Consider the following 27,880-nt stretch of genomic DNA (forward strand, 5'->3'; position numbering starts at 1 on the left):
TGGTCTGAAGTTAGGCCAACCTTTGGGTTAGTGGTCTGAAATCAACTTGCATATACATATCTAATGTCAGAATTCAAAGAAAGATATGTGGAGGTTAGATAGTAATTATGTTAAGCCACAAACAGTATATTTTGTAACTGAGGCCAGAATGAAAATAATAGATCAGAGAAGAATGATAAGGAGGACATATAAGGCAATATTACATCAGAAAAGACAATACAGTCTAAAGGTAGAAAGCACATGAACATTTAAATAAAGATATTATATATTATCAGAGGGTGATAGAATATCTTAACCCTAAATATGCAATTAAATCAAGAAAATTTGGGATTTTGTGTGGAAGTGGTTGCAGAAATATTTATATACCTCTACATGATGAAAATATGTGATGGTTTGGAAAGATGTTCTTGGGTTCATCAATTTTGTGAAGGCAAAGACTTGCTTCAGTACAAAAATGATTTGAATAATATGCTAAGTCTTAAAACTGGAAGATAATTTAGCCATGCTATAGAGATGCTTTTGCTGAGTTTGTGTAAAATGACTTACTAAAGAGATAAAAATCATTGCTGTGTTTACTGTTGATATTGTAAGAAAGCGATAACTAAGTAATGGAAAATCAAAGACAAACCATCAGTAACAGATGTGAAAAAGATGATTACAGAGATTAAAAATATTGAACTGAAAACTATTATATATCACAAACAGGACTTCATAAGTAAACCACTTGCATATAATATCATGGAAGAAGCTCAGAATTTCCAGGCAGAAGATATACAAAAAGATTAAGAGATAAGTTAGAGGAAAGAAAAATACCAGCACAAGAAAAACTACCAAAAGCCTCAAATGCAAATTTGCATTCATTAATACAACAGATTCATGAAAAGTATTATTTAGACCAAGAAACCTTGGGCTGTTTGGCAAAAGAAGCATCTGATGAATTGTGAAAATATAAAGAACAAAATGTAAAAATCTAGAGATTTTTCAAAGGTATAAAAAGAAATATGGACATGGGAAAGAAAGAGAGAGCTGATATTGTACAATATTTATGCAAAGGAGAAAGCTAAATTAACCTTTATAGAATAAGCTGCCCCAAAGATATTTAAATGGAAATACAGGTAAAAGTACCCAGATATGGAAAATTTCACAATACATAAAATAAGATCACCAAGGGGGGATTCAGAACAGAAGAGTAGTAAAGTGGTAGTTAAACAAACAGAAGCTGAAGATATGGAGTACCTGTGAAGTGAAGCTTTTTAGTGTAGAAAATCTAACACAGGTTATACGACAGCATGGTGAACCAATGAGTCCCCAAGTAAGGAGAAACAGGAGAAGCAGGAGACATCTGGAGAAAAAATATGCACATAGGAAAGAAAAAGAGATTTAATATTGCGCAATATTTATGCAAAGGAGAAAGCAAAATTAATCAGTACAAAAACAGCAGCACTAAAGATTATTTGAAGAGAAATATAGACAAAGGCATCCAGATATGGCAGATTTTACAATACAAAAAAATAAAAAAACAAATGGGGAAAAGTAGAAAACAGAATTAGTAATGGAGAAGTTAAAGAAATAGAAACTGAAGTTATGGATTACATTCGAAGTGAAGGATTTACTGTAGAAAATCTGACCCTGATAACACCACAGCATGATAAAATAATGAATCCACAAATTAAGAAGAAACCAGTGGAATGGGAAACATCTGATCAGTTGCCACCTGAAGATATTTTGGAGCCTTCATTAGGAAAGCAGTACAAAAAGTTCAGCTGGAGATGTACAGCAAAGGAAGGAACAGGAAAATGTGGCAACTCTGATGCAGTCAATGTTGTGGAGTGATAGACCAGTGAGTTCCAATATGAAAGAACAATGTGTGACACAGGATGAAGCTGAAGAGAATATGACACGAAAAGATGTTCTGGACCTTTCTGTAGAAGATCTGCAGGAAATGGAGAAAAAAGAATGCACCCTCAGTTTAGACGAAAACAATTTAAGGGAAAAGTTGCTGGATTTAATAGAGATGGATAGACATATTAAGATCAATGAAAGAAATAAAATACGGAAAGTCAACAGGACCAAAAATGTTAGACGTTTAATAAAACAAATAAGACTGTTCATAGAAATTCATATGATATAATAGAAGTAAATGTGATATATTACTATGCAGCTAAATTAATAATAGATAAAGTCTTACCACATAAACATAGGGCAGTAAGGGAAAGGAAGGGGAGAAATAAAATGTCATAATGCAAGTAATGAATAGAGAAAACTATAAAGTAATTAAGACAAGAAGTGTCACTGTTAGAAAAGTACAGAAGAGGGAACAGATCAACAAAAATACTCAGATAGATAGGATCTGTCATTCACTATTGCAAAAATAAACTAAATATATCAGCACAGGCAGAAAAACTTAGAAGATATGTAGATAAATATAAAGGAAAAGTATAAAATAAGCAATTTATAGATGACTCAAAGAAGTTTTATAGAGAATGGGGAAACAAGACAAAAGGAATTGAAATACCACCAAAAAAAAGAAGAAATAGACACATTTTTGGAAAAATGTCTATGAGGACTCTGTGGAACATAACACAGATTCTAAATGAATAAAAGAAGTAAAAGAAGTTCAAATATACAGGATATGAAAAGGGATGAAGTAATGGCCAGAGAAAATTTAACAAAATTAAGAAAAGCTCCTAAATGGAAAGTCCCAGGCTCAGATGCATTACATAACTTCTGGCTAAAAGTATTAACATCTCTACATGAAGATTTAGCCATGAGAAAGAACTATTTATATGCATACCCCAAACAGATGCCAACCTGGTTAACAGGAAAAATGATACTCCTCCTTAAGAGAGAATCTGTAAGCTATCCTAAAAACTATAGACCAATAACTTGCTTTCTAACTATGTATAAACTGTGCACTTGAATTGATGCTGCCAGAGTTTATAGTCATTTAGAATAAAACTCGGTCATGGCAATAGAAAAAAAGGGTAACAAAAGAAAGTCATGTGGAACAAATGAACATTTGTTGTTAAATAAAGTCATAATGGAGAATTGCAAATAGGGGAAGAGTCTAAGTATGGCATAGACATACTACAAAAAAGCATCTGCCAACATCCCACATTCATGGATAAAAGAGTGCTTACAAATGTATAGGATACACCCTACACTGATCGATTACATTATAGTGACTATGAAACAGTGGCAAACCACTTTGCAATTAAACCATGATAAAGGACAAATTATTATCCCAGGGATAAAAATTGAAAGATGGATATTCCAGGGTGACTCTTTGTCACTGCTTCTCTTTTGTTTTGTCCTTAGCCCATTAAGCTGTCTACTTTTCAAATTAGGTCATGGCTACAATTTGGCTCCCAGAAAGCAAAAAAAGTGTAAAGACTTCTCATCTTCTTTTTTGTGGATGATTTAAAACTGTATAGTTCATCAGATGAGGAGCTAAAAGCACAACTGCAAGTGGGCAAATTTTTTTAGGTGATATAAGAATGTCATTTGGTCTTGATAAATGTGCAAAAGCACCAGGAAAATATCGGTTTGGGACAAGAATGTGATATAAAAGAACTTGAGCAGGAGGGGTGTATAAATATGTGGGAATTGATAACGGATCAACAATAAAATTTGAACAAATGCAAATAAAACTTGGTAAGGAGTACTTTAGAAAACTTAAATTAATCCTGAAAACAGTGTTGACATCTAGGAACAAAATCCAAGCTATAAATCAATTGGCTAATCCTCTCCTAATTTACAGTTTTGGAGTGACTGACTGACCCCAAAACATGTTGGATAGATTAGATAGGAAAACAAGAAGGATGCTTCATGCTCACCAAATGATTTATAAAAAGCAGTGAATATCAAGATTATATATTCCCCATTCTGAAGGAGGGATGGTCCTCCTTGAAATTGATTACATGTATATATCTGCAATCGTGAGACTCCACACATATCTGCTGACCTCACAAGACCCAAACATAGTGAAAGCTTTGAAACATGAGGAGAATAAATCTAAGATGACTTTCCTGCTTAGGCTAGCAGAAGCATATCAGCGTCAAGCAGGAATGGAAATCAAACCACAAGTGGATAAAAACCAGGCAGCAACTGAATGTGCCAAAAAACAAAAGAAAGATTATAAGGTGAAGGACCAGATGAGAAGGCAAGAATTGTGGAAAATGCATAAATATAGTTGCAAGTATAGAAAACTTCTGGAAGAACCTCTTGTTGATCAGGAACAAATGCAGGAATGGTTAAGGAGAGGCGCATTCAAACCAAGAGATGAAAGGTTAATATTGGTGACAAAAGATAGTGAGCTATGTACACACTGGTTTACAAAATCCATTCAACATATGGGAGAAACAGATAAATGTAGGTTTTGTAAAACAGAATTGGAAACAGTTGCACACCTCATTGCTGGTTTACAAAATCCATTCAACATATGGGAGAAACAGATAAATGTAGGTTTTGTAAAACAGAATTGGAAACAGTTGCACACCTCGTTGCTGGTTTACAAAATCCATTCAACATATGGGAGAAACAGATAAATGTAGGTTTTGTAAAACAGAATTGGAAACAGTTGCACACCTCGTTGCTGGTTGCAACATACGAATGGCAGAAGAACCATATACTGAAAGGCATAATAATGTGGCGAGACTGTTGCACTGGGGATTGTGCCAACATTATAGTACTGAAGTGGCTGAAAAAGACTGGAAACATGAGCCACAAAGGATCATAGAACATGATGAAGTCTATATCAAATGGGATCATCCATTGCCAATAGTTCAAAAGACAGATGCTGGAAAACTGGATACAGTGGTCCAAGAAAAGAAGACAAAAGTAGCATTGATCATTGAAATCGCCACACCCAGTGACTACAGTGTCCTGCATACAGAAAGGCACAAAGTCGTAAAATATCAGGATTTGCAAACAGAAACAAGAGCAATGTGGAAGAAAGATACCCAGATAGTTCCAATAGTAGTAGAAGCAACGGGTCTTATAAAAAAGAGTCTACAATCATAGTTAGATATGCTACCAATACATGTAACTCCATACAAATTGCAGAAGGAGTCATTACTGGCACATTACGGGTGCTATGAAGAGCACTTTTGGCTAACAACAAAGAGTGAAACAATAATAATTTCATGAACTTTAATCATACTTTGATTTAGGAATGGGGGTCTATTCCTATCATGGTATTAGAAAGCCAAAAGATTTGGAGAAATTAAAAAGGGAGAAAACATGACTACTACTACTCGACAACTCCTTCTTGCGAAAATTGTGATACTTTTATGGGGTTATGGAAATTCAAGTGTATAAGATGGATAGCACAACAAATTCTCATAATGTGATACTCAAGATACTTTTGTATTTGCACCATTACTGTTAAGATTTCTCAAATTCAGACTGTGGCTAAAAACAGTCTGGCAACCATTCTACTACCTGGATAGCTAACAAACAAAAAATAAATAAAAATAAATAAATAAATAATAAATAAATAAGGATGAGTCAAACATTACCATCAGAAATGAAAATCTGTTAAGCACATTCTCATTTAGGTGAAATACTGGAACTAGGGAATTGCTTTATCTCTTGCTACAGAATGTATTAAGTAAACCTTTTAGAATGCACTGAAGTTCTTGTCATCGAGATATGCATAAGGCAGAATCTCCCTATGTTTCATGTGATCATGGAGAAAATTACACCAGTCAGGAAAAGACAACTTGTTGAAAGTTAAAATAATTGTTTTGCAGTACATCAAGCCCCCCATACTGCCATGTGGGAGATATGCTTCCACACCATCCTTTCTTATGTCAACTAACTTGGAGATCACAAAATGTCAGGGAAAAAGTGAATACACCAACCCCAAGGCTGTGTGATATAGTAGTAGATCATGCTTGTGATCAATGACCTTTTGTCCTTAACTACATGAAGCACTTTCTTATAGGGTTAAGGTATTGACTTAGTCAAAACTCACATATCACAAGTTCATAAACTGCGATTTACATTCCTTAAATTTAAAAGTCCTTTGCAGATGTCAGTTTGAAATGTTTATTATTGCCCCAGATGCTTTATTGTTGTAGTTGTCAAAAACATCCCTGACTACTTGTTTAATTTTCTTACCCCAGTAAACATACACACATACATAAACACATAGCTAGCTAGATAGATACATAAATATTATCTTACCCTGAAATTTTTAGTATGCAAGCACTAAGTTATTGACATCAGGATACATTATTATGAACATTTCCTCATATTGTTAGTGGAGCTCATTCCTCATTCCATGATACCTGACAGTCTGTGGTCTACCCTAAAATAGTTCATATTATTTCTATGTCATAGTCTTCTTCTTCGGTCTTTGGTTTACCCTGCATCAATGATGCATTGGGCCACAAGTTGACTCCACTGTGTCCTATCAGCTGCTGCTTCTTTAGCTTTCTCCCAAGTGATATTCAGGAGATGGAGGTTTCTTATTACAACTTCTTTCTGGTTTTCTCGAGATCTGCCTGGTCTTCTCTTGTATACAGCTAGTTCCCAGTTGAGGGATTTTATAGGAATCCTGCTAGTGTCTATGCGATTAACATGATCAAACCAACGTAGTCCTCTTTCCATAATGATATTTTCAAGTTTCCGTTGTTGCATTCTTTCTATAACACTCTAATTTTTTACTTTGTCCTTCCCAGATATTCTTAAAATGCATCTTAACCATTTATGATGAGCAGCCTCAAGTTTTCTCATGGCGGATGCTGTGATTGGCCATAGCTCAGCACCATATAAGAGTGTAGTCAGCACCAGTGCTTGGTATAGCTACACCTTTGTGGACAGTGCAATGTTTGTTTGTTTTTTTATCTCCAGATTTTGGATACACTAGTGAATGCTGCACTTACTTTTCCAATTCTAACCAGAACTTCCTTCTCACAGTTACCTGTATGAGAGATGAAACTGCCCAGGTAGCAGAAGTTCTCTGTCATGTCTAATATTGGTACTGCAGCCGTTATGTCTTTGTTGTCAATCCATGCTTCGCTAACCCACACTTTGCATTTGTGAGGATTCATTTTGATGCCTGCTTTCCTACACTGTGTCTCCCCTGATGTGGTCATGGTCTACATTCCACTCCATGTTGTATCAATAAGAGCTATGTCATCAGCAAAGTCCAAGCCACATAGCTTGTTGTCATCGACCCATTCTAGTCCCCCGAGTTTCCATGCAATGCTTTCCACATGACTAAATCAATAATTATTGCAAATAATAAGGGAGACAGTCTACATCCCTGTCATACACCAGTGACCACAACAAACCAGTCACTGTACTCATTATTCACCTGAACTGTGCACATGCTATCTTGATACAGACTCTTAGAGTGTAATGAATTTTGGAGGAATCCAGTATTCTGTCAAGATGTGCCATAGTGATGGGCTATGTATACAGTCAAAGGCTTTTTTGAAGTCCACAAAGTTGACAATGACTGGTTTCTTCCACACTGTTGCTTTTTATGTAATTTGTCTTAGTGCAAATATCTGGTCAGTGCAGGACTAACCTTATTTAAATCCAGCCTGTTCCTGTCTGAGTCTGTCATCAACTGATCCTTTCAGTCTATTCAGTAATGCACTGGCGTAACCTTGCCTTGTTCTGACAACAATGTGATTCCATGCCAATTTGTACAGTCTTTAAGATCTCTCTTTTTTGATAAAGGGATGTCTACATCATTTTTCCGTTCATTGGGTACCTCTTCTTGAGTCCATATGTTGTTCAAGAGATAAGTGAAATATTCCACTGAAGACATAGCATACTTTAGCAACTCTGATTGTACCTGGTCTGATCCTGGAGCTTTTCTATTCTTTAATTTGGCTATGGCTTCCTTTGCTTCAGTCTCACTAAAGTATGCCAAGTTCACATCCAGAATCATTGTTGACACTTGGCCATCATTGCCAAAGTCATGTATGAACATATTATTTATTTCAGTACATATGTTTCCTAGTGCAGTACACATGTGGTTTGTGTTTAGAATTCTCTATTTGGCTTGAAATTAATCTGGAAAAATTGTTTAATTAATGTAGATGTTTAGTATTTAACTGATCTTTCTTGATCATTACACATTAATGTGCATATTACACATGCAGCATAATGGATGAGTAGTTTGCATCATAAGCAGAATGAAACTTTTAAAAGAGTATGTTTTTTTACAGTTTAGGGTACTAGCAAAGGCTGTATAATCTTTACTGCACCACAGCAAATCTGCTTGATTTAGTTTACATGTATAACATGGTTGCATTACACAGAGCCACCACTTTCAGTAAGTATTTATTTTCTTATCTTTCATACTGTTTTTGGTATATTTTTGGTATATGCAGTATTACTTTGGTTCCTGTAGCTCACATCACTTATTCAGTAATTATAAACCAACATGGGTTCTAAATAGATTCATAGGTTCATAAGTTTATACCAGGCTTTATATGCCTAGCCATGCAACCCAACCCAGTTGTGTCCCTGTATATCATTGGCATTTATTAGGAGAGGGTATGTTAGCTGAGAAGTTTCTAAAGGTTGTGTGCAGAGGGAGTATGGTAGTTTAGGCATTACCATCTGCCTCTGTTGATCAGAGACATGGATGCCAGACCTGGGGTGAATTTCTGATTTCTCATCCATTTGTCAATGTTCTGCTTCACATGGATGGGGAGCCTGTTCCAGAGCATGGGAATCCTGTGAGATACATATTTGTCTGACCAGCATGTCTTCCGTCGTAAACAAAATGTAAATCCTTGTATCTAGTGGTTCTGATGCTGTTCATTTTACAGATGTGCAAACTGTCCAACAGAGATGGATCTGAGAATGCCTTGTATGCCAGGCATAGATCGTCTCTCAGTAACTTGTAGGAGACCGAGTACAAAGATGGGACTTTGAGGTAAATTCTCCTGGTAAAGAGACTTTGTGGGCATTCCAGCTATTGCATATGTCTGGTCAGGTAAATGCCAAAGGGGGCATTATAAAAAATGATGACTCTGACAAAGGCTGAATAAAGAGATACTATGACTTTTTTACTTTTAAAGTTGGGTGACATAGAATTATCTTCTTACTACCTTGTTGGTCAAAGGCCAGATTACTGTCTAAGTATGTTCCCAGATCCAAGAATATCTTGTCAGTGCTTAGAGGTGCTGTATCAATGAAGTAATTAGCCTGGGTGGAGTTTTTCAAAAAGGCACAAAAATGCATTTTTTGGCATTCAGTTTTAAGCTGTGACTTTGGCACCAGTCATTTGTCTGTGTTAGACCCTCTTGTAAGATCTTTGCATCATGAGAAGAATCTATGATAGCTCCCAATTTGCAGTCATCTCAGAACTTGGTTAGCCAAAGGACCTTGACTTTAGCCTTTACCTCTGAGAAGTAGATGCCAAATAGGAGTGGTCCCAGCACAGAGCTCTGCGGTACCCCAATGGTGACCAGTCTCTTAGTAGAGGTGGTCTCAGCAATCCTGACTTCCTGAGTCCTGTCTGTGAGCTAGGTGGCAACCCACTGACTTATGTATGGGTTTATACCTATTTTGGTGAGTTTGTCAGCTATGCTGAGTACAGTACTGTATCAAATGCCCTATTCAGAACCAGGTAGGAGGTATGCATCATTTTTACCTCATCCATTACCTTGGTGACCTTCTCAATGAAGTACACCAGGTTTAGTAAGCATGACCTTTCCTCGAGAAAGACAAACTAGGTCGGGTCCAGTGTCTGTAGGTTGCTTATGTCTTTGTTAATGATTTCCATGATAATTCATTCCATGGCTTTCAATATTAGACTAGTCAGGCTATTGGGTATGTATTTTCTTGAGTCAGTTGTTGGTCTATCCTTGTGACATGGGATAATCATTGTAGTCCTCCATTCTGGTGGTACAAACTGTGACTTCTCTCTTCTTGGCCAGTAATCTAGGAGCCTCAATCCTCACTACTGACACCGTTGGGGAATGATCACTGAGAAAAGAATAGACATACGCAGTATTTTCAGATGCAGCTCTCTGCACCAAGCACAGTTTCCCTTAAGACCACGCAGGGAATGCACACTCCAGTCCTGGGGCTGGACTTCCTCTCCAGGACCCAAATAAAACTCCACACTGACCTTGTCAGTGTTGAGACTTCAGCTGGGTGTTCCCAGCCAAGTCTTCCACCACTTTCTGAGTGAAATCAGTGCTTTGTGTCCCTGTTCCAAGTAGCTGACATGCATATTGTTTGGGGAAAGGCTGGCACAGATTTACCCACTATGCCACCTCCACCCAGACTATAATATAGATTCTGTCAGCAGAACACCCCAAAGCCAGCTACTCTAAGTCTCTTACCAGGGTACCCAAATATACGTAGTAAAATTAATACTTATACAAATGGTAGCATTTCCAAGCAGCAAGACTTTCACAAACGTGAAGCCACAGTGCCACTAAATAAGTGCAAGTGCTCTCAAGGGTTAAAATATTTTCTAAAAGACCAGCCACAATGAAAGGTTTAGACATATTTAATAAAAAATAAATAAGACAATACTGAATATCTACTTACAATAAAAAACATAGTTTCAATTAACATGAAATATAAGAAACAACACAGATGGAAAGACTCAGACAGTTACAAAAAAAAAACTTTCATCTAATCTCACTATATTTTCCTAACTGACTGAAGAATTACTGTTCCTGTAGTTACTAACTAAAGCAAGACAATATGAAGGTAGATGAGTGTCTTGTGTCAGTTCCAGTAACAGAGTACTGAGTGCTACTGACACATGTCTCACTAGTATCTAAATACAATTTCAGTGCTGGCTACAGAATGACATCACATCTGGTCACCTGACTCTGTGGATCCCACACTACCCCCTCACTAGCAACTGAGCCAGGGTTTGGTACAGATGTGTCACAATACACACATAGAACTTTAGCTAAAGGCTTAATACAGCATCTGGAAGCTATAAAACAATTCCAGCACTTCTGCCCTTCCTGCAAAAAGGCTCTTCATAGCCATTGCATCTCAGGCTGCATTCAGACCTGTGAGATAGAATCTTTATGGCCTAAACCAAGTCAATTAATTTCAGGCTATTTTTCTTAAGGTTAGCTGGGCTGAGCTTAACCCCTTCCCTTCCAGTATCCTCCGTTAAAATATATAAATTTCAGCAGTTACGGCAATACAGCCTGACATACATGTATATTTATTTTCTGTCCAGCAGGGCCCATTGCTGATACATTTTTAACACAAGCAGCTTTACAAATACATTTTTAAAACAAGCATTTTACAAATATGTTAGATATTCAAGTGACATATAATTCTTTACAAAACTCCAGCTACACATGCACTGCCCTACTCTCCTGGCACAGCTGGCACTATCTCATATCATCACACAAACCTATCTTTAAATTATGTGTTTTTTGTAATTTTGGGTGTCTGAAATACATTGTACCTGGCAGTACTCTGGGCCAGAAAAGCCATCCAGAAATAACACTTCTGCTTTTATTTTTTGATAGCTTAATCACACCTCTAAATTTTGAACTATCTATAAATGCGTATAAGGGCAATGTTATTAGAGCTCTTAAGGTAAAAAAATAGTTATCCCTAAGCCATTTATTCTTTCTGTAGTACAGGACTCTGTGATATAAGAGATTCTTTTGGACACAGATACCTCTCAGTGTATTGTTTTGTCACTAAGCTGTATAACTCAGATTTCTTATACTTGCCTTTAGGTATCCTATGTGATGATTCTGTAATGTATGGCTCAGCAGAGAAAAAGGCCAGTATTTGTATTGTTCTATTGCATCGTACTTCTCCTTTTTTAATTATGTTGGGTTTGTAGTGCTGTCTTCAACCAAATGAAATAGGTATGCATTTTACAACTTACTGATGTACACCATACAGTGAAATACCATTGAAAAAGACCTAAAGTAATGCCTTCAACCAGTTTCGTATTACGAAAATTTGCATTCCTAAAAGTAAATATGTTTGGACACTATAATTGTTTTATTTCAATTCCTTATGTGCATTGTCATGAGTTTTTATACTCAGGTTTTGATAACAGTTTAGCAAAATTTGCCTCATCCCCCAATACTCTCTCTCAGGGTCAGCCAGATACTTGGAACTATATTTGAGAATGACTCTTAAAGAGATGTACAGATTAAAGTACCCATTTATTGAACCACTTGTGTGAATTGTACTTAGTAAGTGAAAAAATGTTTAGTTTATGACACCACATGGAGATTAAGAGCAAATAACATGACATAAATTTTCTCTTTGATTACACGTCAAAGGCATTTTCTACCATCCACTAAAGTGGTGAAACTCATGGGTCATGGAAAAACTCTTTGTTAATTTCTGTAAGGTAAGTGGAAGCCCATAATCTATAAAAGAATGCTGACTAGCTGACTAGACAAGAGGGTGGGAGGTGTTAAGACTCCTGAATTCCAGTGTAGGAAATAGCCAGAATACAATTTTCCCTTCTGTCTAGCCACAGATACCAACATTGTTCAAAAAGACAAGGAACATGTGCTTCAGAGATTTCAAAAGTCTCAAAAGAATTTTATTTAGACACTATGGCTATGAACATACCCTTTGGCTGAATGAAAGGCTTACATGCAGTAAACAGGGAAGTGTATCCTCCCGTGGAACAACAGGAATATCACAGTGCATTCTAGGGAATGATAGAGGCTCAAAAGTGAGGAATCCATTGGTGGAGTGAATACGCACCTTAGATTTACCTACATATTGGAAAATCACTGGTAATTCATTGTCTAGTTATCTTATAATCCGGTTATAAATCTGGATCAGGAATCACTTGCAGATCCTTCTATCCAAGATCTCATGTCAGTACTCATGCTAGAAATTAATGTCCTGTAGGAAGAAAAGCAAGCTTTTTCCTCAATATTGTCTCCAAGACTGTTTCCATCTTGGCTTTTAGGATAATATATTTGTACTTTTTCAAGCTTTTCTTGATTCATTTCTGTATCCCTTATCTGTTGGTTCTTGCCCAATAACTCCCTTTACTTCAACACATTGACCTGTCCATTCCTGTCTTGTGGTAAAAGCCAGACACCTTCAATTATTTCCTAACTGGAGGGACTAATCAACTCATTCATTACCAAGAGAGAGAGGAAAGTTAGATAGTTGGGAGCAGAACAGTCTGCTAGACCAGACATACTCCCATCCTAGCCCCTGGACCTCTAAATCCCTATATGCTACTTTCCATGGAGAAAAATGCATGCATTCACGCATGCCTTTCCCAACTAGTGTAGTGAACTACTGGGCAGTGATTACTGAGCAGACCCATTCTCCATGGATGCAAATCTTAGTTCTCCCTTATTAGCACTCAAACAGTGAAATAGAGCTGCCTTCCTTCCCCTAGGGTATGTGATCCCACGATGGCTAACTCCCATCACCACAAGCCTGTCCCTATCAGCTTCTTCTTAATGAATGCAGGACATCGGTTGTGCAGGCAGGGCTTCATACCTCTGCCACAGAAGGGCATCCTGGTTCTATTCTTGTAGGAGAGACACCACTCTTGTCATTTTCCATCCTCAGGCACTTCCACAGTGACCAGTGATGAAAGTCTCAGGAAATCAACCAGCATACTGAAAAGATTCAGTAGTACCTTGGGAGGCAACGTTTCTGCTCTCTGTGCCTTACAATACCTTAGGTTAACCAGCACTCTCTCCATTTCCTGCTTCGCTACCCTGGTGTTCATCTGCTGCTGTCCTCACTCTGTCATTCCCTGTCTCAGACTAGTATCCTTCCTTTCTAAAAACTGAGGGGAATTGTTCATTTCTTTTTCACCAGCTTCTATCATCTCCCACAGATTATTATTCACCCAACCAGATTTGCCCCTTCGCATGTCCTTGCTCTTCCTTGAGATCCCTTCTGCCAACTCCCTTTAGCTGGTGACTTTGCCATTTTCATTTTTTTCAGCTGTTTACCTTCTTCTATTGTCTCTCATTCACCTTCCTCCCCTCTCCATGGGAAACTAGTATCCAGTAACCAATCCCATCTTCTCTGTATATCCCTGGCTCCTATCCCCTACCTTACTTCCTATCCCATTTCACTATCCATTGTACATGCAAAATGTCCCTGTCCATTAGCAACATCCCAGTCTCCCACCCCCCACACACATTCTCACAGCCAGCCGTCAGAATCTCTGTGCTGTACCTGACTCTTTTTCTGTACTCTTTCTACAGGTCTTTCCCATTAACGTTCACCTCTGATTCCTTTTAATTCTATTCCTCTAATCCCCCTCCTCCTCCTCTTACTCTTTTGTCCTGTTCTATATATCCACATCCTTCACTTGATCCCTCCTCTGAATTGCCTCCCTAGTGTCTGCCTCTTTCTTGACTTCTTCCCTAACCATCATCAATTCTTTCCATCTATCTCAGTCCCAGCATTCCTGTTTTCCTTTGCCATGCCATTTGCCTCCCTTCCATATTACTTATCTCTACCTGTCTCCTGATCCTGTACATTATTCCTTCATCTAACCAATAGTTTGTCTTCTTTCTCTCTTGCTTATGGCCCTTCCCTGCCCACTTTCCTCCTACTGTCCCTCTGGAGTGGCTTTCTGTATGGTCATGTCTAGCTCTTCCTCTTCTAGATCAATCGTCACCTCTGCTTGCTATGCCTGCCTTCTCCTTGTCATATCTATGCTATTTGTCATCATCACAGCCAACTCTCCCTCTAAACTCTTCTCAGCTACTCAGGCATCTTTTAACTTAGTTGAAACATGGCTCTCCAACAACCAGCTCATCCTTAACCTAAAAAAACAAAGCTGTTACTCTTTCTACCTAAAAGGTTCAACAATATTAAACTCTCCTTCTCCATACAGTCCCTTAATAACACTCCCATTCAGGTAGAATCCATTACTAAGCACTTAGGTGTAACCATCGATGATCAGCTTAAATTTGACTTGCATGTTAATAACTGTATCAAAAAGACTCATTCAAAACTACGGCTCCTTTACCATAACAAGAAATTCCTTACCTCTGAAGACAAGAGTATTCTCTCTCTTACCTACCTTCTACCCAATGTACAATTCTCAAATTCTCACAAATCTTAACTCAGCACTCCTGACCAAACTCAAATCTACCTGCAACAAGGTAGCTAGATTTGCTGCCCAACAATACAAATTCCATCACTGCCTCTCTCTAAAACACCTAAACTGGCTTGAATTACCCCACCAGCTTCTTCTCTCTCAGCTCCATATCATCCATTCTATCCTATACCAGTCTTCCTACTGCCTGACACTATCCTGTCTCATCTCCTATTATTCTCCCTCCAGACCTCACCGAAGCTCTAACCAAGACCTACTACAAATCTACAAACCCAAGTCTAAATTTGGACGCAACATGTACAGCTATCACCCCACTATTACCTGGAATAGGCTCCCACTAGAAATCAGGACCCTTACACATCCTAAACAATTTAAGACAGCCACCAAAGAGCACTTTAAAAGTCACTGGTCCTGCCACTGCACTCTCCCTCCTTAACATCCCCTACTTCTAATATCTTAATCCAGTTTCTGCCCTTAACTCACTGTTCTCACTAGCTCTCTCTAATCTTCCTTGACTACTCTTTCTACTGTCTTCTAAAATATATTAAGCAAATTGCATCAGAGAAACATTCTATTTTAATTGTCTTGCCTTCATGCAACTACATCATGATAAAACTGGGTTTTGTAACCACATAACCCAAAAACTATACTCATCTTAATACATCTTGAAATAGTTATGCTATACTCCTGATTATTGACACTGTATAACATTGTATTGCTACTTAATGCCGTGTAATAATCCTATAACATTGCTGTTTAATCCTAATTTATAATGAAAATTATATAATATGTTGGAGCTTTTCTCCACGGGCCTCCTCTGAAAAAAGGCTCTTCAGCTCATTCGGACAATCCCGGTCAACAAATGTAAAATAAATAAATAAAATTTGCACTTCCATTCTTGCCCTTTCTTCTACTTCCCTGGTTCTGTCTGTCCACTGCTATCTGCTTTGCTCCACGTGTATTGCTTCTAATTGCTGCTTATTTTCTTAACTCTTTTGACTACTTTTGCCTATAGGTTCATAGGTTCATAGGTAGATACTAGGCTATCTGCCCTAGGGCATTTATAAGCCTAGCCAGAGTGTATTTGGCTTCCGCCTCCCTATTAGATTAGCCTACTGTGCCTCTGTAAAGTAGGTCACAGAAGGTACCCTTTTAAGATTAGTTTACTGTGTCTCCGTCTAGCAGGGACACAAAAGAGATCCCAGGGGAGAATTTGCGATTTCCCATCCACGTGTCCAGATTTCGCTTGAAGAGGGTTAGCGAGGGGCTAAGTCTAACATGAATTGGGATTCTATTCCAGAGTGAGGGGAGCCTCTGGGAAATGAATCTGTCCCTCCCGCATGTCCTACTTATTTTTGTGTTGAGGTTTAGGTCCCTGGAGCGTGTAGCTCTAAGGGACTTGGATTTTTTGAGGTGGAGCATGTCCATTAATTCTGGGTTTGACATGGCTTTGTACATCAGGCATAGATTGCCTCTGAGTAGGAGGTAAGCAACTGAGTAGAGCTGGAGTTTCTTTTGTTGAGCTGCATAGGACGTCTGTTTGTAGCCCATGATCCTCTTGGTGAGGTACTTTTGGGGTCTCTCCAGTTGCTGCAGGTGTCGGGTAAGGTACATCCCAAAAGGGGCATTGTATTCAATTATGGGCCTGATGAGTGACGAGTAGAGGGGCACAATGACCTCTCTTGATCTAGATGCAAACCCTTTTGTGATAAGGTGGGCTATATAGAAGGTCTTTCTAACCACTTTGGCAACGTGATTATCAAAGGAGAGATTACTATTTATGTTGGTCCCCAAATCTCTAATTACTTCTTCCGTACTTAATGGATTACCACCTATGTGGTAATTTGTGGGCACCTTGTTTTTCCCAAAGGGGATGACTATGCACTTTTTGGCATTTAGCTTGAGGCCGTGGCTCTGGCACCAAGCATCCGTCTCTGTGAGACCCTTTTGGAGGATGCTTGTGTCAGCTGGAGATTCGATTATGGCCCCCCCCCCATGTCTTCTGCATGCTCCCTACTACCATTTTCTACAATCCTATTTCCTATTTACCTGTTGACCCTCTTCCTGTCCATGCTCTCCTTTGTCCTTTTTCACCTGACCAAACAGTCCACTACCATCGCAAGCCCTCATATTCCTCTTACTAGTACCTTCATTCCTCTTCCGCCTCACTTACTGTTGCTCTTCTATTTTATTTTTTTATAATATCCCAGGCCTCACTTAGTGTTGCTCTTCTATTTTATTTTTTTATAATATCCCAGCATTATGCCAAGACTTTCTACCTCAGGTTTGATCATCAGCCTGCTGAAAAATATGGCTCACGTTAACAGGTAGTTAATAGCAGGCAATTATTATTTAACCTATACTAACAATGCATTTTCCAAAAAACAATACAATTAAGCACATGCAGTTCTGTATTATAACTGAGATGTCTTGCATCGCCTCCTCTTCCATTTCTAAAAGCAGCAGACAAGCAATAATAACCTAATGCAACTTCATCAAATTCTGAATACATGATCATTTTTCCCCCTGAAACTCTCCTTTAGGAGTTAAAAAGTATAGCTAAAAATAAGACTGGTAGAAGTTAATACAAAAGAGATATAAATGCAAACCCCTACTCTAAATTGAAATCACTGTTGCTTTTTAATTTAAACAGTCATTTCAAACATTAAAGAAATAAAAATGTAACTTAGTAAAGCAATCTAACCTTTAGTTTAGGCTCAGCTGTATTTCCTAATAATGGTTCTTCATAGTCCAGGTTTCCATTTTCACCATCACTGTCTCACCACCTCATTTCACCATCATTGCACATAACCAAACTGACGGGATTAAAAGTGCTTTTTCAGTTGTGCTGCACCTCTAAATGCCAACAATGCAGGGACTCTGATCTATGTAACTAAAATTAACACCACAAGACAGAAACCACATAAATGTCAGGAGGTATAAATCACCATTGTTCATTTATTCTTCTTCTGGTACCTCGGCCTTTCACCTTCAAGGAATAAGTCACAATAAAAAAAGCCTCCTTATATACAAACCTGATGCCTCAAATAATTGATTAATTGCATCAATCAGAACAATTAACCACGTGCAAACCTTCTAAACCCTTAAATTAAAAAAAACACTGAAATTTTAAATTGCCACCATATAAAAAATAAATAAATATATATTAATGCATTTTCAGTTCCTATTTCATTACTTTAAGGAGACTGATGTTACATATAGTAAAAAATGTAATATATAAATACACACTTATGTACACCATCTAGAAAAACAACCATCATACTTCAACAAAAATATTATCTAAAAAGCATAACACTCCATAACTTATAGTGTTTATATATGTATATATATATATATATATATATATATATATATATATATATATATATATATATATATATATGGGTCTATTTCAGAAGATAGACAGACCATTTGATCGAAATTCATTTGGTCGACAGCTCATTTGGTCGACAACCAGTATTCAAGGCACTTAACAGGGATTTGCCCCCCTCCCCAATGTTGTGCTTCCCTGGAGTTGATATATATAGTTGGGGGTGCGGGGGGCACAACCCCCCACATTGGGGGTGTGGGGGTGAAGCCCCCTACCTATTTTCATTAAAAATGTGTAGTTTTTCTTGTATTTATATGCTTTTAAATGAAAATAGGTGGGGGGCTTTGACCCCACACCACCCATTGTGCCCACCATCCCCCCAACTATATATAACAACCCCAGGGTCGCACAACATTGGGGAGGGGGGCAAATTCCTGTTAAGTTATTTGCTGTCGACTAAATGAATTTCGATCAAATGGTCTGTCGATCATATGAAGTAGACCCATATATATATATATATATATATATATATATATATATATATATATATATATATATATATATATATATATATATATATATATATATATATATATACACACATATATATATATATATATATATGTGTGTGTGTGTGTGTGTATAGATGTATGCAAGATGTATATCTAAAAATACAAATCCTATTAAAGTCTTGTAACTATCAGATGTTATATACAAAAAATACTGTATATAAGTATTATGCTATACTAATTACTATAGTTAAACTTGTAGTGTTTATAACTATAAAGTAACATTGATATCCAAATTCATACCTCTAGGATATAATGTATGAAAGTTTAGAATCAATCTGCATTCAAGCTTGTTCAATTCCCTTCTAAAGTTTCCTGAGTAATACTTGGTCGTGCCAAAATGCTAAAGATTAACTCCCCCATTAGTCCATTGTGTTTAGATATAAAGTGAGCTGCCACTAGGCTCTGTGTATTATTTCTCCTGATGGACCATTGATTTGGGTGTATATTAATTACTCTGATCTATGTACCCTACCTGTAAATACATTGTCTCCAAGGTCAAGACAGTCTCTAATTTTAAAGCTTAAAGGCAGTGTATTTAGAGATCAGGGGCAAGGCTGCACTTAGCTGAACTGCCCCCCCCCCCCGCTACTGCTTTCTCACCACTATGACAGTATCCAGTTTCCCCTTGATCCTGGGAGAAAATAATTGCATTAAGTTGGCACCTGGGGGTTGCTAGACCCTCAGTAGCCATGGGGTGATAGGTGAATTTTAGTCTTTTTCTTAACCTGTTAGTCTTTTTCCTAACCTTTGGATTCAGTGATGGCCTGAACTAAAATCATGAGTCAGGAAAGAAACACAGTCTCTATTTCTCCCTGTGGTGTTAGATTGGATGAAAATTAAAGCACAAATGGCCACATTCACATATTACAAGTTGTAGTGGTCATGCATACATACAGAATGCCCTCCTTATCCCTACTTCCAAAAAACAGCTACTGTCTGTGCACCCTTCTGATGTGCAGCCAAACAAGACTCCACACTGACCACATTGAAGCGCTGTGTTCCAGCTGACACACACTTGGATATTTCATTTACATAGACACACACACACACACACACACACACACACACACACACACACACACACACACACACACACACACACACACCTGGGAAAGGCTGGCACAGATTTACCAGCTGTGCCCCCTCTGCCCAGACTATAAGGTAATTACACTGCTGCCAGTCAGCTACTATAAGGCTGTTACAAGGGTACCTAATTATATTCAGTAAAATTAATACTAATACAAATGGTAGAGTTTGACCAATGCAGCATAAGCATACATTAATTATATCTTGGTAGACACCAATGCCCTCTTTAGACATTCACTTGTCTGCAAAGAATATAAATTTAGATTTTTTGTGTTAGATCAAGTTAAAATGGACATTAGAGGTGGTCCCTGGGAGGAAAATATTGGCTACAAAGAATTATGGTGGCAATTGGCCCTGGAAGCCAACAAGACTCCAGGTTTGAATGAACACATCTCTATTTTGCCATTGCTAAAGTTAATAGCTACCAAGATATAATTAACTAAATAAATCAAAATAAGAAATGCCAGTAGGTGGCACTGTTCCCCAGTAAATGAAGGAAACTAAGGGATTTTATGTACCATTGCCCTAACAATGAAATATATATAAATACAAAAGCTCATGAAACGTAGATTAAAACTATTTAATGAATGAATTTTAATGTTTTTATATAAGAAATCTTTTGAATTTTATTAAAGACATTTAATAATAATCAATTTTACAATTTTAAACTCATGTATGAATGTACTATTTAAAACGACAAAAAGAAATGCTGATTTTCATTTGTTCCATTTGAAATGAAAGTGTAACATGATTGGATAGGAATGAAATCATTTTGTATAAAACGAAATCTTAGAATGGAGTAGTTTTATCTGATGAAGTCTGTTGGACGAAAACGCAGAACTTAATAAAGCGTTCATTATTTGGTGACATCAACTGGTTGGAATTTGTGCATGTATTTCCTTCCCTCTTCTTCTTTTTAGGAGTTTTTAAATGTTGTACCTTCAAAGAGGGCAGATATAACACATACTCATTTAGAACTTAAAAAATATGTTAGGTAGTTGAATTTGAATTATGTATTGAAAGATGTCAACTTACCAAAGACAGACTTTGTTAAGCCATCTTGTTACAACCCTGCATTAGTTCATACAATTAAAGTGTTTGAATGTATGTGTGAAAATCAAATTTGTATGTTGTTACATAGTAAAAAAAACACATAGAAATTATTATAATAATTTAAGTAAGGAAGAAACAAAGGCACTGAAGGAATTTAACCCGTCTCAAATTATGTTACGGAAGGAATTTCTTTGGTAGTGGATTCAGTGTTGAACACTATGGTTAAAAAAACAAGTTCCTATTTATTGAATTATTGTTTATTGAATCCATTGTTTAGGCTGATACTCTCCGTCTCAAATTATGTTACGGAAGGAATTTCTTTGGTAGTGGATTCAGTGTTGAACACTATGGTTAAAAAAACAAGTTCCTATTTAAGGGACTCATGGGATTTTTTTAAATAGTATTAGAGAATTTTCTAAACAGTTCAATTTTAACAAGTGTGAACATATCATGTTTTCATTTGATGTGGTTTCCCTATTTTCCTGCATCCCCCATGAAGTTGGTGTTGAATTTGTAAGAGACTTTTTAGTGAAGTTTTCCTGTTTATCTAACAATGAATGTAATTTTTGTTGTGAAATGATAGAAATATTGTTAGAGAATAACTAATTCATACTTAACAAAAAATTTTATAAACAGATAAGGAGCATTGCAATGGGTTCACCTGTTGCCCCGTCTTTTGCAAATATAGTTATGGGATGGTGGGAACATTTAGTATTGGAACCCATTAGGAAACAATATTAGATCATTTATTACACAAGATTTGTTGATTATCTGTTTTTTGTTATGGTAAGGGGATCTGACCAAAGTAAACAAATTATTGAGTGATTTAAATGAAAAAAAATTTTTTTTTAAATTTGTGCAAGGTGATGTAGGTACTAAAGTGAATTTCCTGGATATATGTCTGGAATGGAATCATGTTGCTAACAGGTTTGTTAGTAGCATACACAGGAAGAATACTTTCACTAATAGTTACCTACATTATAGTAGTCAACATCCATGTTATATAAAAAATAACATACCAAAAGGACAACTAATAAGGGCTTGTCGTATGACCAGCGAAGATGTTCATGTAGTACATGAATTTGAGTTCATTATTAAGTTATTCACACAGAGACGCTATAAAGAAAAGTTTTTGAGGGAAATGGCCCAAATGGTACTAAGTAAACGGGACACGCATTACTCTCCCATTTTAAATGTACCATATTGTGGTTCTCAGTTTCAGAACAGGGTGGATAATAAAATGCATTGTAGTCTGGATATGACTGTTGATAGTCGTTCCATTCGTAGAATAATACAAGATAACTGGAAAATATTAGAAGGAAATCAGGATGTTTTTAAAGTGGTAGGGTCACATCCACACTTTGTTTATAAAAACAGCATAATTTGAAATTATTGTTACAAAAAGATGACATGAAGGTTAAAAAAGGAATATGGAACTTGCAATATGTGCAGGTTCATTTGGTAGGTCCCCTTATCAATTTGAGTCATTTATCCCATACTATTAAAGTACTAGGATACTTCAATTGTAACAGTCAAGGAGTTGTTTATATAGGGATATGCAGTGGATGTGCAACACTTTATATAGGGATGACCACCAGAGAACTATATGTTAGAATAAGAGAACATCTTTATAGAAAGATAGATAATACAAATGCTCTTTTTAGACATACACAAACATGCTGCATTTACAAAAAAAAATATTTTTTTCTGTTTTAGAACAGGGACTTAAAGATTTGAGGGGTGGGGACTATAAGACCTACCTTGAACAAAGGGAAACCATGTGGCAAATAAGATTAGAATCAGACAAAAAACCTGGATTTAATCATGTAATCAATATTAAATGTTTTTGTTTTTTAAAAAATCGTAGAGTGCATTTATATAGATGAGTCTTAAGAAATCCTTGTCAGTCATTATAAAATAAGTTAGTTTTAATATTTTAGATAATGTTTTTTTAAATAAGTTTGAGGTATGTTAATTGATGTTAAATTTTTATTGGTTAATGATATGTATTTATATTGATATATTGCCTGTTACTGTGTATTCTGGGGAAGTTTTGTGACAAAAAAGTTATCTTTGTTTCTTCTTTGGTTCCAGTTTGTGCTTTTGTTTTGTTATTAGTTGTAGCTGGGTTATGGATTCTTGCTTTCTTCATCGCCCTTTGCAGCTGTCTTAGTCTATGTATAAAGCTGGCCATAATCAAGATGTGGGTACACAGCCCCCTATATTGTGGAGTGCAGCCTTCTGTGAAAATAAAGATAAAATCCCACATCTGTCTGTCTTATGATGTCATAATTGTGGTCAGACAGTGGTGGCCAAGATACCTGTCTGGCAGCACTCTTTCAAATTTGGTACTTAATTTATTTGTGTGAATATTTCAGCACATTTTTTGTGCAACTAACCACTTTAATTTCATGCTAGTTATGTAATAGACTATTCACAGTGCCTTTTATATCTTAATGCAATGTCTGAGCTATTCCATTTGCATTGTTCTTTCATTTTTGCAATCAGTGTGTTTTAGTTGCACTATTTTTACAAATCATTAACTATATATGCTATCATATATATGTTTGCCTTATAGCCTCGTACAAATGATATACTTTTATATTACTGGTTGTGATATTTTTTCTCTGGGTTCTCTCTGTGAATTGATTATACTTAGTTTCAGAACTAGTTAAAAAGTGTATAAATAAAATAAAACCAAATAAAAAGCACCAATTTCTTTATATGTTAAAGAAGTAAAAACTAAAGCAACTGACCTAAAACCTAGGCATAAACATAGTTTCAAACTGTGTACACCAACTACAAATCAGAAACAAAATATAAAGTCTACAAATCTAAATCACTCTGTACTGTACAAGTTTTCATGGCATGAGGGGCTTTCAAAATGGTTGCACAGTGAGTAACAGCTTAATTTCAGCTCTCCCAGCATGAAAACAGGAAATCAGAAAAGAGAGTCAGTGAATTTGTGTTTTGGGGTAAATTTCAGTTACTGGCTAGTAAGTGTACTGCCTAGATAACATCAAAGAGGAAATTTAGAGAACCTGAAAGAAAATCAGCCAAAAAAGGTGAGCAGAAAATATTGGTTGTAAAGAATCCTATACCTGTTCAGCAGAAAGCATGTCAAGCTCCAGCTTTGGGTACAAGCCCGACTTCCAGTAATCTAAAAGGAAAAATAAGTAAAATGTACTCAGATCTGATTAAAATAAATGACACACTGAAGGAGTAAACTCAAATAATAAAAGGCTGGAAAATGGAAGAAGCTTTAAACAGATATTCAGATGAGCTGATAAAACTGCAACAGTCAGAGGTTAAAATGAAGAAAAGGCTGGCTGGGTATGAGACTGCTCAAGAAGAGAGGTTTCAAAAATAGTAGGATTAGAGGAGAGACCACAGGCAGAAAACCTGAGATTTTCTGCTATACCAGAGAAATTAGAAGGAACAGACTGTTTTAATTTTATGAAAGTACAAATAACCAATTGGTATTCTACAGCAGGAGTTGTTAATTGGACACATCATGTGTATCCTCCAAACCTGGACGTGAGAAAGCAGCCAAGACCCCTAATAGTAAAGATGCAATCCTATCAGCAGAAAGATTTCATTATGACAAAACTGTGGAAAAAGGACAAAGTACTAGAAGTTGGAGACAGTAGAGTGTTTGTGGAAAATGATTACTTATTGCACATCAGGCAAAAGAGGGAGTAAATTTATTCCAGCAATCAGGGAATGTTGAGAAGCAGGTTTGAGATTCAGGCTTCTGTATCCAGCTGTCTTCGGAATATTTTTTCCTGGAGGATCAAAGTCATTTTTTGATGAAGAACATGCTAAGGAGGAAAAAGAAAAGTTTGAAAAACAAAAAGAAGGCTATCAAACAAAAGGGATTCTACTTCATATTCTTCCGATAGTAAAGTTAATAGAGAATGTGACACACCACCACCGGCCCAGTAATTAAGGAGCCTCAATCCTCACCACTAGCACAAGTGGGGACGTACATTGGGAGGATGACAGGTACACACACACTATTTCCAGATGCAGCTCTCTTCATCAAGTGCAATTTCCCTTTAGAGCACACAGAGACTACAGTCAGTCCAGGGCTGGTTTCTCCCTCTTTCTCCATATCCCCAATATGACTCCCCACTGGCACAGCTATAGGGTTGAGATCTCAGTTGAGTGGCCAAGCCAAGAATTCCAGCACCCTCTCTGTCCAACCAGTGCTTCATGTCCCTGCCCAACTGGCTGACACACATACACACACACACACACACACACACACACACACACACACACACACACACACACACACACATACACACACACACACACACACATGTTGAGATTTGATTTATACACACACACACACACACACACACACACACACCTGGGAAAGGCTGGCACAGGTTTACTAGCTATGGACCCTTCTACCCAGACTATAAGTTAGTTACTGCCACCAGCCACATCCTTATATTTAAGGCCCTTAACAAAGGGTGTCCAATCTTACTGTGTAATGTTACTATCAATATAAATGGTAGTTTGACCAAGAGCAAGGCTATTAGGAGTGGCCCACAGTGTCATCAAATAGATATGCAAGTACTCCCAAAACTTATATATGTCTCACAAATATCAGCCACAATGAAATGTTTAAATATATTTAATAATAAATAATAAAAGAACAAGAAAATAATCAGTATATGATCACAGTAACATCAGAGTATAAAATCACAGGAAATATTTAAAACAACATTGCAGGACAGTCTCAAATAAATAAAGAAAAACATCTAAACTATGCTTCACTATATTCCTGACTGAATCTTAGAGAGTTATGCTGTTCCCTAGACTTGCTTACTTTTAGCAAGGCAGATATCTGGTGAATGGATCTTGTCAGGTCAAAGACAAAATACAGAATACTCGGTCTCTCTCAGAGCATTCTTAAATTAATATCCCAAATATTACTGCTGGGATAGCTTGCGGGATGACATCACTTCTTGTCATCTGACTCTTTCACAGGTGAAAAACAACCACTGATGCAGCTGGTAGCATTTAGCATCTACCTGTGAAAATATATACACAAGGGCTTTTCCTCAAATCTTGGTACTTGCTGGAAGTCATAAAACAATAATACACGTGCAAGACAATGCAGATAACCTCTAGGTCTAGACATTGTGTCTGTTACTGCACTGAAACTGAAAGATAAAATCCTTTTATTATGTTGTCATACAGCCATTTAAATTTACAGCTATTTTTCTGAAATTAACATCTTGTGTTCCAGTTTCCATTATTAAAATATATATATATATATATATATATATATATATATATATATATATATATATATACAGTTACAATAGTGTATGTATAGTTCTGTTCTGTTACAGTACGGTACACTGCGGATACATTTTTTAAAGATCAATACTTTACAACTCTTTCCGACACACACTTCTGTACCAGCAGTTTGATATACACATAACATATGGTTCTAATACATTTGTAACACAAGCATATGAATCATGTTGATATTCACAAATAACATATAATTATTTACAAAATACCAGATAGCTGGGCTGGAAGTATCTCCTTTCGTAACAGAGGATTATGCCAGTGAAACCTTCTCCAATGTCCCAAAGGAAAATGCTTGAGAGACAGATAAAAGCATAGGAGTTGACTAGAAGAACCAGTAGTACATTGGAAATTAATGAGAAACTGGAGTTGGGAGATGGAGATCAACAGGAAGGAAACCAGCAACTTGGATATTAATGAAAACATATGGGATTACAAAGCATCAATCACATTTCTGAAATATAGCAGAATAAGAAAACCTAGAAATATTGGACTTTTTTGGCTTTGTTAGTCTTGTAGGGGACTCCAAAGCATATGCCCTACTTCATGTCATTAACAGGAGAGGGAAGGAGGAGGGAAACAGGTAACTGTAAGTAAGCAATTTTGTTCTTAACAGTATTTTATAAAACATAACATATACTGGAGGTTACATAAAGCTTTTTCAGTCATTTTTGTGTTTAATAAGGATACTAAAGTAAACAGGTACCTTCTTTAAGAAGAACCTGGATGACTGGATAGGAAACAGAAAAATAAACCCCTGGGATCCCACCTGTGTGCCTGCTGGACAGGGGGAACAGGTGCTGACTTTGTGGGAACATGGGTGAAATTCTTGGCTAGGCTTATAAGGGCCTCCGAGCCAATAGACTTGTATCGTCCTATGAACTTATGAACCTACCCTTTTTCCTTCTTTTTTTCTTTTCCTTCTTCATTTAAAAAAATGTAGGCACTGCAGTATAAAACGGGAAGAAAGCCTGGACAAAAGTGGATGAGATATGTAAAACCGATACGTTTTATCTTTCTTCTGCATAGGAGAGTGACTCAGTTAAGGCCCTTGGCATGATTTAACAACCAGTTTGTAATGGTAAGCAAGTAAATAAAAGAACATTGAATGAATGTAATGTTCACAGCATCACATGAGAAGTCTGTAACTGTAGGCAACTGTGTTTCTGGTTCTCATGTGTCTGTGGAGACAAGCTGATAAGGACAATAAAAACAGAATATTTATTTTCTTTCAATGGCTAAAAGATAATCTTTTCTTAAAGCATTCAAGCTGTTTTCTACATCTGGAAGAGGAATAAAGATAAGACAAAACCAGCCATCACTTAGTGTAAGTAGAAGCACAGACTGTACCATCTTAGCATGGATAAGCATCATTATAAGTCAATTCAAGCCTGTGAGTTTAGCTGTCAATCTGGGACAGTTGTTCTATTAGGAGGGTTAAACTTCATTATTTGAAGATGTATA

General features: G+C 36.8%; 1 protein-coding gene across 7 annotated transcripts in view; it reads left to right on the forward strand.

Moving 5' to 3' along the window:
* Nucleotides 1-27,880, forward strand: part of LDB2 (LIM domain binding 2) — a 1,425,612-nt gene that overhangs the window by 1,003,641 nt on the left and 394,091 nt on the right. The window lies entirely within an intron of this gene.

The sequence above is a fragment of the Protopterus annectens genome, chromosome 2.part1, assembly GCF_019279795.1.
Source record: "Protopterus annectens isolate FY-2018-M chromosome 2.part1, PAN1.0, whole genome shotgun sequence".
NCBI lineage: Eukaryota > Metazoa > Chordata > Ceratodontiformes > Protopteridae > Protopterus > Protopterus annectens.